Source organism: Seriola aureovittata, chromosome 2 (assembly GCF_021018895.1).
Source record: "Seriola aureovittata isolate HTS-2021-v1 ecotype China chromosome 2, ASM2101889v1, whole genome shotgun sequence".
Classification (NCBI taxonomy): Eukaryota; Metazoa; Chordata; class Actinopteri; order Carangiformes; family Carangidae; genus Seriola; species Seriola aureovittata.
Window position 1 is genome coordinate 1,053,629 of NC_079365.1, and position 14,659 is coordinate 1,068,287.

Genomic DNA, 14,659 nt, shown 5'->3' on the forward strand with positions numbered 1-14,659 from the left:
AAACCTCATTCAGAAAACCAGAGACTTCAGGACCAGGGAACATGCTGACATGCAACTAATTTCCAGGTTTCAGGACTCGTTCCAGCAGAACTCTATATATAGTCTATAAAACAGCATCACCACCATCTTTGCTCATAAAAAATTCAGCATGTACTTGTACTCTGGCCTTGGACACATTTCCCAAAGAATGACCTTAACTGTGAAAAAAAAAATTAAAAACTGTTAACAAATACATCTCAATCAAATTGTTACATGGTCCAGTCAGCTGTCTGACGAGTCAAACTTTTTATTGCAAACCAAATTTACCTACATGTACAAATAAAGTAACCTAACCTAAGAAACAACCATGGAAATATCTGCAAATGACAGAGAAAGATTCTAGTGTTTCCCTCAGAGTGACAGAGGATGAAGCGACTGTAACATGTCACAGCTGTGGAGTCGTTCCTCACAGGACTACAGACCCCTGAGCCTTCACACTCAGGGTGTGTTGCTCTATCTGGACTTCATGCTTTGTATTTAATGCTGTTTTTTTAACTCTATGCTTCTTTCAGTCTAAACTTCCACAAACACTTTAATACATATGTAATGACGCTCCCATTATTTCATCATCTCCCTGTCTTGTATTCATATGATCCAACACCTCCTCCCCTCCCTCTAGATTTGGTCATTTTCCCTCTCTCTCTCTCTCTCTCTCTCTCTCTCAGCTGTCCTCTATGTTGCTCTATCACTACCCCCACGTCTCTCCGTCCTCCGTCCCTTCTGTCCGCGGCTGCTGTCTTTTTTTTAACCCACTTTCAGGGCAAAACAATAGAAACAATGGGGAGCCCCTGAGGCGATGGGAGGGGATGGAGATCGCAGAGCTAGTGCAAGTATCAAAAGACTGCTCCCCACTGAGAGAGGGAGAGAGACACAGAGACAACATGACAGAGAGAGAGGGAGCACTACTGCCCATCTGCTGAGGTGCTGAAAGGAGGGGGGTGGTGGGGGGGTAGAGGATGGTGACAGACTGCAGAGACAGAGAGAGGTGATTGTGGTGTGTGTGTGTGTGTGTGTGTGTGTGTGTGTGTGTGTGTGTGTGTGGTGTGTGTTCTCCTCCTCCCCCTATTGTCCACGTCCACTCTGTTGCTTCCAGAAGTATTTATCACCACTGTAAGTTTTTATTTTCGTCTATGTTTCTGTTACGACATATTTAAAAACCACTCTTCTTCTTCTATTTCTTCTTCAAGTGTAACAGCGGGTTTTGCACCAGTGGCCTGAAGGCCACTGTCTCTGCCCTCTGTCTCTCCCCACGTTTTCTGTCTGTATTTCTGCTACAGCTGCTGAATAAAATGTCAAACGATAATATTTTAAAGGTATGGGGTGCATAGTTCTGAACACTACGATACCTATCAGCCTCTGTTACCATGCAGGAATAGAACATGAGTCAGAGATGCAGTCTATGTGGAACACTGTGTGACCCAAAACCTGAAGGTGAACTGACCCCGAGAGGAAAACTACAGTTGTTATAACTCTGGTCCATAAGCTGATAACAGTGAACCCACCAAAGTCATCACCGAGTCTCTAACACACACACATGGTTAAAAACAGGTCTGTTGGACTTATTCATTTGCCTCCAAGTCTCCACTGTTACCTGAGCCAGTTTTTCCTTTCAGGTGCTGAGTGTCCCATCAGATTTGTACACAGTGAAATCTTCAGCAGCATCAACTCAGAACGGCGCAGTGACTGAATATCACTGATATCTGGTATATTTAAATGTATAATTGTACATATCATATTATTATTGGATTATATTATTTATCTTTTACATCTTTTTTAAGTATTTGATATTGTCATTTTGCATTTTGTTTTTCTGTCTTGGAACTGTCCACTTTGCACTGCAAATGTTCCCACTGTGGGACTGATAAAGGAATATTCCTACTGCTATGATGCTCAGAGGTTTTACAGACAGCTTTGACTTTTTAGTTATTTTATTCATTTAGTTGATCTCCTTTAGCTGCTGTATTGTAACAGTGGCTACTCTTCCAGGGGTTCCCATAAATCTATAGACAATACTTCAATAAGAACAGATACATCAACACACATCCATGTCAGTATGATAAGAGACACTTAACCAAGCCAAACAACGATTCATTGTGTCGACTCTTGTTCGAAATGGAGTGGAGAGCAATTTGTTCTGCTTTAATCTGTGCCACCTGTAATCTTTTCAAATTATCTGTTGTGTTGGACCAGATCACTGAACAAAAATCTGACTGTGATAACACTAACGTTTGCACTAATTGTTTAATTAGTTTAATTAAGATAACTAAGCATGAATTTTCTGCAGTGTTTTAAGCAGCCATGCCTCTGCCCATTATCACCACCACCTGATGAACACATTTTATTATCAACAGTGATCCTCAGAACTCTGCTTCTGTTACTTATCCGATTGCTATATTTACTATAGCGAGGTGTAAACTAGGTATGTCTTTTAATGAATATTTTCAACCGAATACCAAACTTTGTGTCTTTTCTACATTAAGAACCCTTTTATTTACCTTTTTTTATCAACTTTATTAACTAAGTTCCCCAGATGTCTGTGCTGATGCATATGTTGTGGAATTGTCTGTAAACATTGCAGCAGGGGGCATGATTCAAAATGATAGTGCAATCATTTCTAAAGACTAGGTCTAAACTTAGTATCTGTCTGGACCTACGGTCAAAGGCAGATTTTATAACTGTGACGTCGTCTGACAAAATCACAAAACACATAAATGAAAGACAAAGACTGAGCTGTGATTTCTGCTGGATTTACTGTAACCTCTGCCTCCTTTAGTAATAATTATACATGTAATGAAAGTAGTTTATTTGCTGTAATGGAGGCGAGGCTCAGTGTATTGGAAGCGCTCCTCTTCTTCCCTGCAGGAAACAGAGCAGCTCAGTAGACTACAATAGTCAGTCAGTCAGTCAGTCAGATTATAGGTCTGGCCCTGCTACTCTTACCACTGAACAACTAACAGTAAAATATACAGTATATTTCCTATTGATAAATTCATAAACTTCGACTTCATCAGCAGCACATGATTCAAAGTCAGTTCAAACAGTTCAACAGTTCAGTAACAACTTATGATCACGTATCAAGAGCCACGTTCTCTTATGCTGCTGTAGCACTAATGATCCAACCAATCAAACACAGTCAGTGCAGAAACTGAACAGGATTTCTAGACATACAAATAAAACTATTTCGACTCTATAACTGTGTGCTAGCTTTGGTTAGCAGTTAGCATTTTTCAAAGTACAGGAACTTTGAACTGCAGAAGAGTGTTACTCTACTGAGGACGACTAAAGACCCCAGATATTTAGGTGCACCTCTTACAATTAAATGGACAAAACTATTATTTTGTGTTTTTCTATTGACATATCAAAAGACACAAAAAGAAAAGAATAGTTTTCTTATTATGTTCAGAGATAAAGGTTTAAATAGAACTGAAAATAGAGAGGACAAGACTCTGTTTGATATGGAAACATTTTATCTGAGTCTCTTTCACGTCAAGCAGGTCTCTGTCAGATGGACACACACACACACACACACACACACACACACACACGCACACACACTTTTCTCTACATTATATGGTTCTTTTCAAACCACTGCATTGAGCAGAGAGAAAGGAGCTCAGTGTGTCTCTGTGCTGTGTGTATGTTTGCATTGTGTGTGTGTGTGTGTGTTTTATGAGTGAGCTGTATGCGTACAGTAGCGTATCAACGACAGGCCAGCAGATATGTCATGGCTGCAGTCACTGTGCTGTTAATGTATGCAACAAGAGCTTCATTGAACGTAGACACTGACAGTTTGTTGGCTTTGGACCAGAGCTTTAGGTCCAGGCTGTGCCCCACTGGCTGAGGCGACATCACCTCCTTCACCTTCAGTCCTTGTGCTGACATTTATATACAGTATAATAATCTTTATTCTATCACATTTTAAGCAAGAAGAAAAAAGTATTTTCCACAGCAAGGGAAACACATTGAAATAAGATCCAATAAAAAGAACAAGGAACAAAACATTTAGGACCTCATCAGTAAAATACAGGACAGCTGCAAGAAGTCATGAGCACATCATTACTGGAATAACTTTGATTTGACTGAACAACTGGACAAACCATCTGTGGAGCTTAAACTAAAACTACATTTTTTTGTCTATCTCTGATCTGACAGCAAATACATGAGAGTAACTCCACCACAGAACATGACAGTCACATGGTTCACATTTTAACTGGCTGCAGCAGTTGAGTACTGTCACCCAAACCCTGACCCTGATCCTGACCCTGACCCTGAGGTTTAAATATCCGATCAAACCCATCAAACTCTCCCACTTCAAAACTCAAACATCAACAGGAAGCTGGAGGGAAGATCGCTGATCACAGCTTTGACAAAATCTCAATGTATCTTCAAGGATTAGGAATAGAGTTATAAATGACCTGATTGGTCATTTGATTTGAAACTGCTGTTGACTAGAAGGAATTAAAAGTCAGTACCTAATTAACATACAGTCTTATTATTAGTGTTTTAGCTCAGTTTTGTTTTGTTGTAGCAATGTAATAAAACAGGATCTGTGAGCAACACATCTGCTACACACAGACACACATACACGCACGCACACACATACACACACGCACGCACGCACACATCTGCTTCCTGAAAACACGTGGCATCCTAATGGAGATGGATAACCTGTGACCTCATCAGCAGCCATTAACACTGTCTGCTAATGGCCTGTGTGTGTGTGTGTGTGTGTGTGTGTGTGCGTGTGTGTGCGTGCGTGGTGATTCAACTGGTAACAGTAATCTCTGATGTACTGTTGTCATGCAAGAGAACAAACTAAACAAACAAACACATAAACACACACACACACACACACACACACACACTGTAATCTCCAAACCGGGACTAAATAAAATCAGTTTTCTTGGGAAATGACCAGAAAAGAAATTCTCTAATCCTCGCAGCATCATCCACACTATCCTCTCTTAAAATGAAACTGAAAACATCCTCTTTAGCTGCACCTTTGTCCGGCACCGTTATCTTGTCTTCTGGTCTTAATATTTTATTTTGTTTCTGTTCCTCATATTGGTTTTAACTTACATGTCTTATTCTTTTGTTTAATCTCATTTCATTCCTACTTAGTTTTAATTTGCATGTCTGATTAATTTTACTGAACGCTTGTTGGTCTTAATGGTTTTCAATTCATACATATCATGTATGTGTTTGTTTTAATTCATGTCTAATGTTTAATGTTGAAATGTGCTGTATAAATAAAGCTTGTTATCTGTTCTGCTTTTAGTCAAGCAGTGATTCAAACTCTGCATGTGAAGCTCAACCTAAGCTGCTGAACTTCTCCCCTTATATATTTGATTCGACCAGTTTATACAACAATGAATTGATCCTACTGCTGGAGTATCAATACATCATTTAAGTATTGTTTGTGTATCAAAGCCTTTGTGCAGTTTGTTGTCTACATCTGTGTGAACCAATCAGCTTTTTTTGTTGAAAATTGGTAAAAAAAAACAAAAACTGAATGTGTTAATATTGTCACCTTCATCCTCGTCATCGTTATCATCCCTCTCTGAACAACCTTCAGGTCGCAGTCATCAAATAAAGACCTGGGAGGTGTCTGTGTGTGGTGTGTGTGACAAACCCTGTCCCTCCCTTGAAGCTCTAAGGTGTCAAAGCCGATCATATCAGGTGACAGGTTGGGTGTGTTAACTGTGATCAATACAGCAGTGACTGCTGGTCAGAGATCAGCGGGAAAGCCCCGCAGGCTTAATGCAGCGAGCAGGAACACTGTGCTTTGTTGAGGGGGTTCAGCTTCATCATGAGGACGGCCTGTCGCTGCAGACACTGCAGCAGTCACCTGCTTGACTCAGTCAATGAGCTGCAGGACACTCAGTGCACTGACAGATGGGATGTATGGTGAATAGGTGGAACAGGCCTCCAGGCGTCCAGCTTTAGTTACACTCAGACTGGAACAGATCAGGTGGAACCTCACAACCGTCCAACACACAATCTTTCCAGGATTCACGTCTAACTGAACCACCATCGGTTATTCAAGTCTTTTGTCTCAAATGAATGTGAGACAAAAATAAAAACTGGTCATTTCCTCTGATACTGATCATGTTAATGAACGTATCAGCTGTCACCTCACAGAAACAGTGAACATGACGCCGACATTAACAAACATATACAAGGGGCAGTGACATAAAGACAGATCAGTACTAAAACTGTAAAGCCGCTCTTGTGACCCCCAGAGGCTGAACATGTTCATTGCACCCTGCCATACAAATGGTGCTAGAACATTGAAGGACTCCTCTTCCCTTCAAAACATAACAACATAGAAAAGAGTCTAAGAGCTGATGTAGTTTATATGGTATGAAAACTAATTGTGATTTGAGGGAAGATGGGGGGGGGGGGCTTTTTAACCTGCCCCCATCCCCTGGTAGAGGGGTGGTCTGCCTGACTCACTGTATCTGACTGAGGTTTGTTCAGGTTAGAGTCTCTGTGGACTGATCAAAAAAAGGATCTGAAGTCAGTTTGGTCCTGTATCTATCACTATAAGCTATAAGTACGGCCAGGTGATAAAACAGTAGCAATAATTATCGCAAAATTATTTTCCTCAATAGAAACATTAAAAATGTTCGATAAATGTTCGATATAATTCATTTACATGCTTATAGCACGCCCACAAATGAATGACGAACGGAGAAAAAGCAGAACACATCTTGAAGAATGAACATATGGTCAACGAGAGGCCACTCAACTTATTTACAGTCCGACAAAAAACAGAGCAATGTGCAGCGCAAACTGTGCCGGAGACACGTTCCATCAAAGACAGGCAACACCAAGAACCTGATTCATCATTTGAAACAATATCACCCGTTAGGACACAAGTAAGAAATCACAGGCCCAGACGAGTATTAGTGGACCCTCGATGAGAGCCAGGCCAGCACCCAGGCCAGCACCCAGGCCCGCACCCAGGCCAGCACCCAGGCCAGCACCCAGGCCAGCACCCAGGCCCGCACCCAGGCCAGCACCCAGGCCCGCACCCAGGCCAGCACCCAGGCCAGCACCCAGGCCCGCACCCAGGCCAGCACCCAGGCCCGCACCCAGGCCAGCACCCAGGCCAGCACCCAGGCCAGCACCCAGGCCAGCACCCAGGCCCGCACCCAGGCCAGCACCCACGCCCGCACCCAGGCCAGCACCCAGGCCCGCACCCAGGCCAGCACCCAGGCCAGCACCCAGGCCCGCACCCAGGCCAGCACCCAGGTCAGCACCCAGGCCCGCACCCAGGCCCGCACCCAGGCCAGCACCCAGGCCCGCACCCAGGCCAGCACCCAGTGCAGATCTTCTTTGTCTTTTTTATCTATTTATTTATATTGCAGACTGATCATGTTACATGTGTGCTGTATCACACTGCAGAACTTCATTTTCAATTTACTTTGTTGAGGAAAAAGGACTGAAAAGAATTTTGATCATGCACATTTCAGAGTTTTTAAATCTTCTGCTGTTTGGCAAGTGTTTGTCATGTTCTGACTGAACAGAACAGTTTGAAACCACAGTCGACTGTCTGGTTTCTTCAACTTTCACTCAGAAGCAAAAATCTGCCTTTAAACCTGAAAGAAATAACGATGTGGTATTTATTGTGATAAACATCGACATCGATAAATTTTATCGTGATAACAGTTTTGGCCATATCACCCAGCCCTAGCTATAAGGTCTGTACTATACAGAGCAGTGTTAACTGCACAGGATTCACTGCTGTCTGCAGCCCTGGGAGTGGAGCAGGTCATGTGACTGATGAGATTCACCTGCTCACCTGCTACACTTACATCACCTGAGGTGAAGTTTACGTCAACAAAAGTACAGTGTGTTTTGAAAAATAAATATTATTGAAATTTTTAAAGTCCACAAAAAATAAGGCGACACTAAATATGTATTTAACCGAATAGCAATTCTATTCAATCAACATCGTAATTGCAATTAAAATATCAAACCTCTATAAATATAAATCTATTGTATTGTGAGCAACATGAGGAAACCCTGTCTGAATAAACTCAGTCTGCTGCATTAAATTGAATACACAGTTATAAAAAGACAGAGATGGGTGTACATGGGTGTGTGTGTTGGTTGTGGGTGTGGCAGCAGGACGGTGCTCCCAATAACAAATCACCCAATGACAGCAGGTATAACTGCAGATTTATGTTTCACAGAGTGAGCAAAACAAAAGAGGAAGTGATTGATCAGCACAGAGTGTGGCAGATGTGCACTCAGCACAGAGGATGGACTCAGTTAATGATTAACTGCACAGGCTTTGTAATGGGGCTCATTTCCTCTGCACAGTGCAGCATGTGCCTCCTGTTTATAGCCAGAGGCAATAATGAGACACGCACACGCACGCACGCACGCACGCACGCACGCACGCACACACACACACACACACACACACACACACACACACACCCTTACGGATGAATTTCTGCTTAAGGAGAATGTAGGCTATTTTTTGTAGTGTCGGCCATTAGAGATTAGTAAAGACAACTTCTTACTCACCGGGTCATAGTAACATGGTGTCGTGGTAAAATGGTGTCAAGGTAACACGGTAACACCTGCCCTGTTTCACAACCTCTTTCCAGCCCTTGTATTTCTATGGACCTTTCCACAACTGCCTGTCAGTCTCCTGTTCCCACCTGCAACCTGCTGCTGGTCTGTGACCTGTCTTCCTGTCTCTTCTCTAAATTAAACCTGTTCTACGTCGATGTGTCTGAATATGGATCTCTTTCCATGTTGCCTGATATCTAAACTGTGACACAGTGTTATTCCTGAGGTTACTGGATGCAGCATTTCAGACAAAGCAGAGTAAACAAGCAAGAAGTCTAGAGTTTTATTAAAGCTATTTTACACTTCGGTCTTTTATTTGAAGTTTAAAGGTGTAATGTGTAAGCTCAGTTTAAAATGTTCAAAAAATGAACTAGCACTAACAATAGTATGTGATGGAGCCACAGTGATGATGTCATGACCAAGACCTCCAGCTATTGTATTTCAGAGATATCTACTGAAATGAGCACGCTAACCAACTAGCCGCGTCCTGGACCGTGCTGTAATACCACCTGGATACACTAGATAATGTGTGAGTCAGTGTAGCGTCTAGTCTGCCCTCAGATCCACGAAGAAGAACAGCTTCCTCCAGAGCTTGAAGTTACGCTACAGTTCAACGTCAAAGAAGCAAAACACGCGTGAATCCTGGTTTAGCTTCTCACTGCTGGAGACAGCTCCAGTCCAGTAAACAGATGCAGTTTGATGCAGAGCTGCAACTTTTCTGTCAGACTTTGGAGTAACATCTAATGTTGGTCTGTAGAGAAAAGTATCATTAGTGCAAATGGCAAACCGTACTGACAAACACTTCAAGGGGCATAAATGTATGATTGATGATGTCGACAGACGTTTTAGTGCTGTAGTAGAATTTAGCCTGTTCCTGCGGCTGATGCGTCAGTGTCAGTAACTTTTTTTACAAGTAAGGCAAAGAGACTGTTTGATCCAGAACCAGCAGGTTCAGGATCCACTGCCTAATACTGTATTTATTTTAGCATATTCATATCTATCATTACTATTTATTATACACACACAACAGACCTAACATGTTTGAATATAACAAACTAATTGTCCTCTCACGTTTGTCTGTATCAGGACCAGAATTCCAGTCCAGTCCTCCCAGTGTTGGACCAGCACCTGCCTTTTCTTCTGCGTCTGGCCTCATCAACCATCAACAACCACATGACAGTAACACCTCAGAGTATTATCCTTGCACAGAATATATATACATATTGTCTATACTGTGATCTTTTGCACATCCTACTTAAAGTTTTTCAACACTTTTGTATATAGTTTTTTACATAGTTTAATTTTTTTAATATGTGTATCTATGTACATTTATCTTTTTGACTGTTGCAGTATTTTACCTTTTTATTGTTACTTCCTGTTAATATGTTTATTGGATACTGCACCAAACACCAAGCCAAATATCTTGTAAGTAAAAACCTACCTGGCAATAAATCTTATTACTGATTCTGCCTTTGTGATGATGTCATCATCCCTTCCTCATGCTGCTGTAGCCTGACACCCATGTGTCACACAGTATCCCCTTGCCTTCATATTTTTATAGGTAAATAAAAACATACTCTTTGTATTACAGGTAATCATAATTTGTTTCAGTGCTATCAGCAATTTTAACTATCAACAGTAAATGCACATATAAATAATAAATTATAAGGAACATGGGGAAAACAACATGATTAACTGGACAGGGGTGAAGAGGTGAAATGCTGCCCCCTATGGAGGCGGAGCCAGTAGCACGATCTCACACATACACTGTATGGAGCTTTAAATGATTCAAACCACCTTTTCAGAAGAAAAACAAGGTGAAAGTTATTCACAGTTTAAAGGACAAAAGAGCAACAAATATAAATTGCAGTAATGAATTCAGAGGGCTCCTGTTTAGCATGCATATCATGTGTTGGATAAACTTATCAGAGGAGACTTTCTCCTAGTTTTTGTCCTTAGCACAGCTGAAAAGGCCATGTGTCATTTCTGCCCTTTATACATATGCATGTCCTTATGTTGTTACGCTGCCAGTCACAGCCACAGAAATACAGGCAGGGTTAAACATGGTAACCAGCGCCATGAAACTGGGAGAATCGTCCTGAATTAAGGTTAAGTTGAAGCTTCATAAGCAGCATTTAGCAAAGTGACACAACACATCAGCTTAACTTCTGTCCCCCTGCTGTACATCCACTCAGCATCTGGTCACAGCTCAATCAGCAAGGCTGGTTTCTGACCAGCACTTTGTTTTTCAATGTCTGCACATCAGGGACAGGAGACAGAGAATGTGCATACAAGAAATAAATACAGAGATGGAGCAGAGAGAGGAGGCCTACACTTTCATTATCCTGATAACGTGTCTGAACAGCAGCTTCTACCCAATCAGACAGTTTGTCTCCGATGATCGGATCTGCTGGGTGGATTTTAATCTTAACAACGGAGTAGCTACAGTTGAAGAACAGCCCGTGGCAAAGCTGCAGCTAAAATATTGTCAGTGTGCATCGACTGAACAGAGCTCTGACTTTCCCTCACCACTCCTGCCTCCGTCTCCTCCAACGTTAGACTGATCCACGGGGCCAGCACTGAATAAAACCTGAATCTGGTCCAGTCCGTCAGTCTGGTCTGTAATTTATTTCAAAAACTCATCATCCTACACTGACTGTATGAAACAATCATAACCTGAGGTCAGTGTAATGGCACAATATATTCAGTACAAGCTTTGACAGAAGAAGCAGCTTCACTCAGAGATGATGGACATGTGGTTGATGTGGTAGAAATGAACTTCACAAGCCACAGGTTATTTCATATTCATCATGTGGCCTGATACAAAATGAATCATAGAACACTGAAAAAATTAATTTGAAAAAATACATTTTCCGTGGAATGGTTTGAAAATGAGAGTACTTTCATTTCTATTCATAAGAGAGCAGGAATCAGGGATTACAAGCTTAAACACATGTTGAACCACTTGGACTGAAGCTGGAAAATGCTTCATCAAAAAGCGGAAAATACCTGTTTGTGTTAGCTCACATGGTTCTGACAGGATAGGGACACAACTAAACATGATGATCTTACACATATGGTGCATGATGCAGTTTAATCTACCCAGCAGTATATAAAGTGGGGCTAAATGATATGCAAAAATAAATCATATTGCAATTATTTTGACAGATGTGGGGATTGTGATACAAGTCGCGATTTGAGTGGGAATGGTCAGTTTTGTATTTCACTTTCACTGAAAACAAAAATATAACAATGATGATGTGATTTTTGTTGGTCTTCTACCAAACAACATGTTCCTTTACATCTGGAGAATATGATCTGAAGGCTGGAGCGTCTCTGTAGCACCACAACGCTTCGTTTATGGTCTGTTGTAACCATAGACTGTATGCTTATGACACATTTTACTTCAAAATTAAAGCTCCTTAATTGTTCAGCTGTAATAAAAAGTACTTCAAATTAACACAACCTTAAACAACTACTGCATTACTGTCCCTCAAGCAATCCATATCCAATATTTTTTCTATCCAACATTACACAGTTAAAAAAAATAAAAAATGATTCAAACATCTGAATTAGACATAAATCTGACAACATTTTTGAATCCATTTTTCATGATTCATCTTATACCAGGTGGTGGCTGTAAAGGCTCACAGGTCGTAAACATGGATAATGTTGTTAAGTAAATTGTTACTGTAGAGATTGTGGAGCAGGTTCAAGTTGCTCTATGATGTAAAACTGTCATGAAAAACTGGGGAGAAAACATTTTATGTTCTCGTTCATTTACATCTTCATAAGAAGTGGCTTAGACAGAGTGTTCGATAGTCGTAGCGTTTCCCTGCTTTAATGTAGAGCTGTCTGCAGAGAAGCATCATGTCTGATCTCTGAAACCACACTGGTGACACTGAGTGTAATATTAAACTACTGAACACTGAATTTTCATTTAATCTCTGAAATCTATGATACATCAGTGTTCATTAATGTAATATTAATGTTGTAATATTAATAGTACTTTCAGCAGCTTTGATCCAGCGATATCAGTGGTGGAACCATCTCTTGCCTCCTTGCTCTGTGTTTTCTATCCAGTCCGTGGTCTCCGTGGAGACCGAGGCCTGGAGCATCACCACAGACCAGACTGCCTCTCTCCATCCTCCATTTATCCTCTCCACCTGGCAGCCAGCCAGACACTGCTGTGCCACTGGCCTTCACTCCAGACGCCTGCAATCTTTTCTTTTTCTATTTTCATCCATCTCGGTGTGTTCCTCTGCCCCCCTCTCCTCTCCTCTCCTCCTCCTCCTCTCTTTCCCATCAGTCATCTTTTCCCTCTTTCTCTGTCTCTCCTCTCCTCCCTCCCTGCCCTCTGAGGAAACTGCAGCTTCTGTGAGGCTTTTAAAAATAGAAGCTGCTGAAAAGCAGAAAGTGATGGGCACTTGAAGGTACAGCCCAGGTAACCTGAGAGGACCTGCAGACTGCTGGGGGGAGCAAAGGAAAAGGTCTTTCATTCAAGGACGACTGTGGGCTGAATGATGTAGTCATGCACCAGGGACGAGCCACAGCCACAGAAATAGAGATGCAACTGTCCGTCAAGAACATCGGTATTAAGTTTTTAAAGGTCAGAAAAGAATAAGCTTAAATTTTGAATTTCTGCTTCTGCTTCCTGCAAAGAAAAGAGTTAAGAAACAAAGCAACAACAGGCTGAATGTGCTCGGTGCTCCACTTCTCTTCAGGAAGACAAACAGCACGAATTCAGCATCTGCATGAGAAACTGACAATATTTTGGAAGACAGTCTTGTTTGCCCTCATGCCCAGAGCTAGATGAGAGCATTGTACAGACAGGTGGCGCACATGTCCAAGCTTAGAAAGAAAGAGGAAGCGCTACCAGCCACTTCTTTTGTCTGTTTCCAGTGTAGAAGCAGCCGACAGCAGTGGGAGCAGAGAGGTGCAGCAGGTGTGGGCTCCAGCCTCCACAGACTGATCGTCATACAGCTTGTTTGACTTCAGGCAAAAAATGAATCAGGTTCATCTTGGAAAATAACATGAGCAACATTTCACCCACATGGACTGGCGGATTAAACTGAAACATATTTAACAGGAACCAATCAGCACTCAGTAATGAGCTGGTCATTGGTAGAGATCAGTACAGAGAGCTGCTGTTTCACTGGGTTCAGTGGTTCAGTGTCACTGGAGGTTTCTGTCACTGAGCGGTCTGTGAAACACATTCCTGGGCTTCACCAAGAGACAGAAACTGCAGCATATGAAGGTTTGAACTCTGTCAACAAGCTCTACAACTGTTTTCTGACAGCATTAAAAAAAAAACAGCTCTCATTCAAACTGCCCTGCACAGCAGTGAGTATCTCTCTGTAACTGTTTCTCTCTCGTCCATTATCCATGACATCCACCCACACTTCACTTTTGAATGAGGTGTCCTTTCCTCTAAAACAGAACGTGACTGTTTCACTGTGTGTCTGTAAAGATCCCTGATTGAAGCATCTCTCCTCAGATTGAAGAAACACAACGCAGATCAATGTGGTCATATTTGTAAAAGACAAAGTTGTTCAGCAGTTGCAGATTAAATGTAAAACCATCTCACTCCACAGGGACTGAGTGAGTCTGTAGCAGCTCAGTTAGAATGGCTGCTGAGCTGTGAGTCAGTCTGACTCTGATGCCAGGTGAAGTATTAAAACCCAGCAGTGAACCCAGGAGGGCGGTGCTTCTGAATCCCACGCCAGGTGAGCAACACACACACACACACACACACACACACACATATATACCTGAACAGACACACCATGCCAGATGATCATAATGATGCCAGCGGGTTTCCCTAATGCAGAATTAATTCACCTATCACTGGGCACCGCCCCATCTTACCCAGGGTCCACCTGGCCTGGGTATGTCCATCTGCACTGGAGGCTCCATCTTACTGAACGGCAGCCAGGAGGAGAGATCAGTGGGAGAGCAGCCATACGGCATCTGCTGCTGCGTACTACACACTGTGTACTCTGTGTGCTCTGTGTAGTCTGTATACTCTATG

The 14,659-nt window shown here is 42.1% G+C and overlaps 1 protein-coding gene and 1 long non-coding RNA gene across 3 annotated transcripts in view; one reads left to right on the plus strand and one right to left on the minus strand.

The window, feature by feature from the left end:
* Nucleotides 1–14,659, minus strand: part of nfasca (neurofascin homolog (chicken) a) — a 150,669-nt gene that overhangs the window by 128,450 nt on the left and 7,560 nt on the right. The gene's annotated exons all lie outside the window — the stretch shown is intronic.
* On the plus strand, nucleotides 12,840–14,634 carry LOC130181687 (uncharacterized). The gene is made up of 3 exons (XR_008829620.1): nucleotides 12,840–13,971; nucleotides 14,223–14,354; nucleotides 14,501–14,634. It is a non-coding gene; the product is annotated as an uncharacterized LOC130181687 (long non-coding RNA).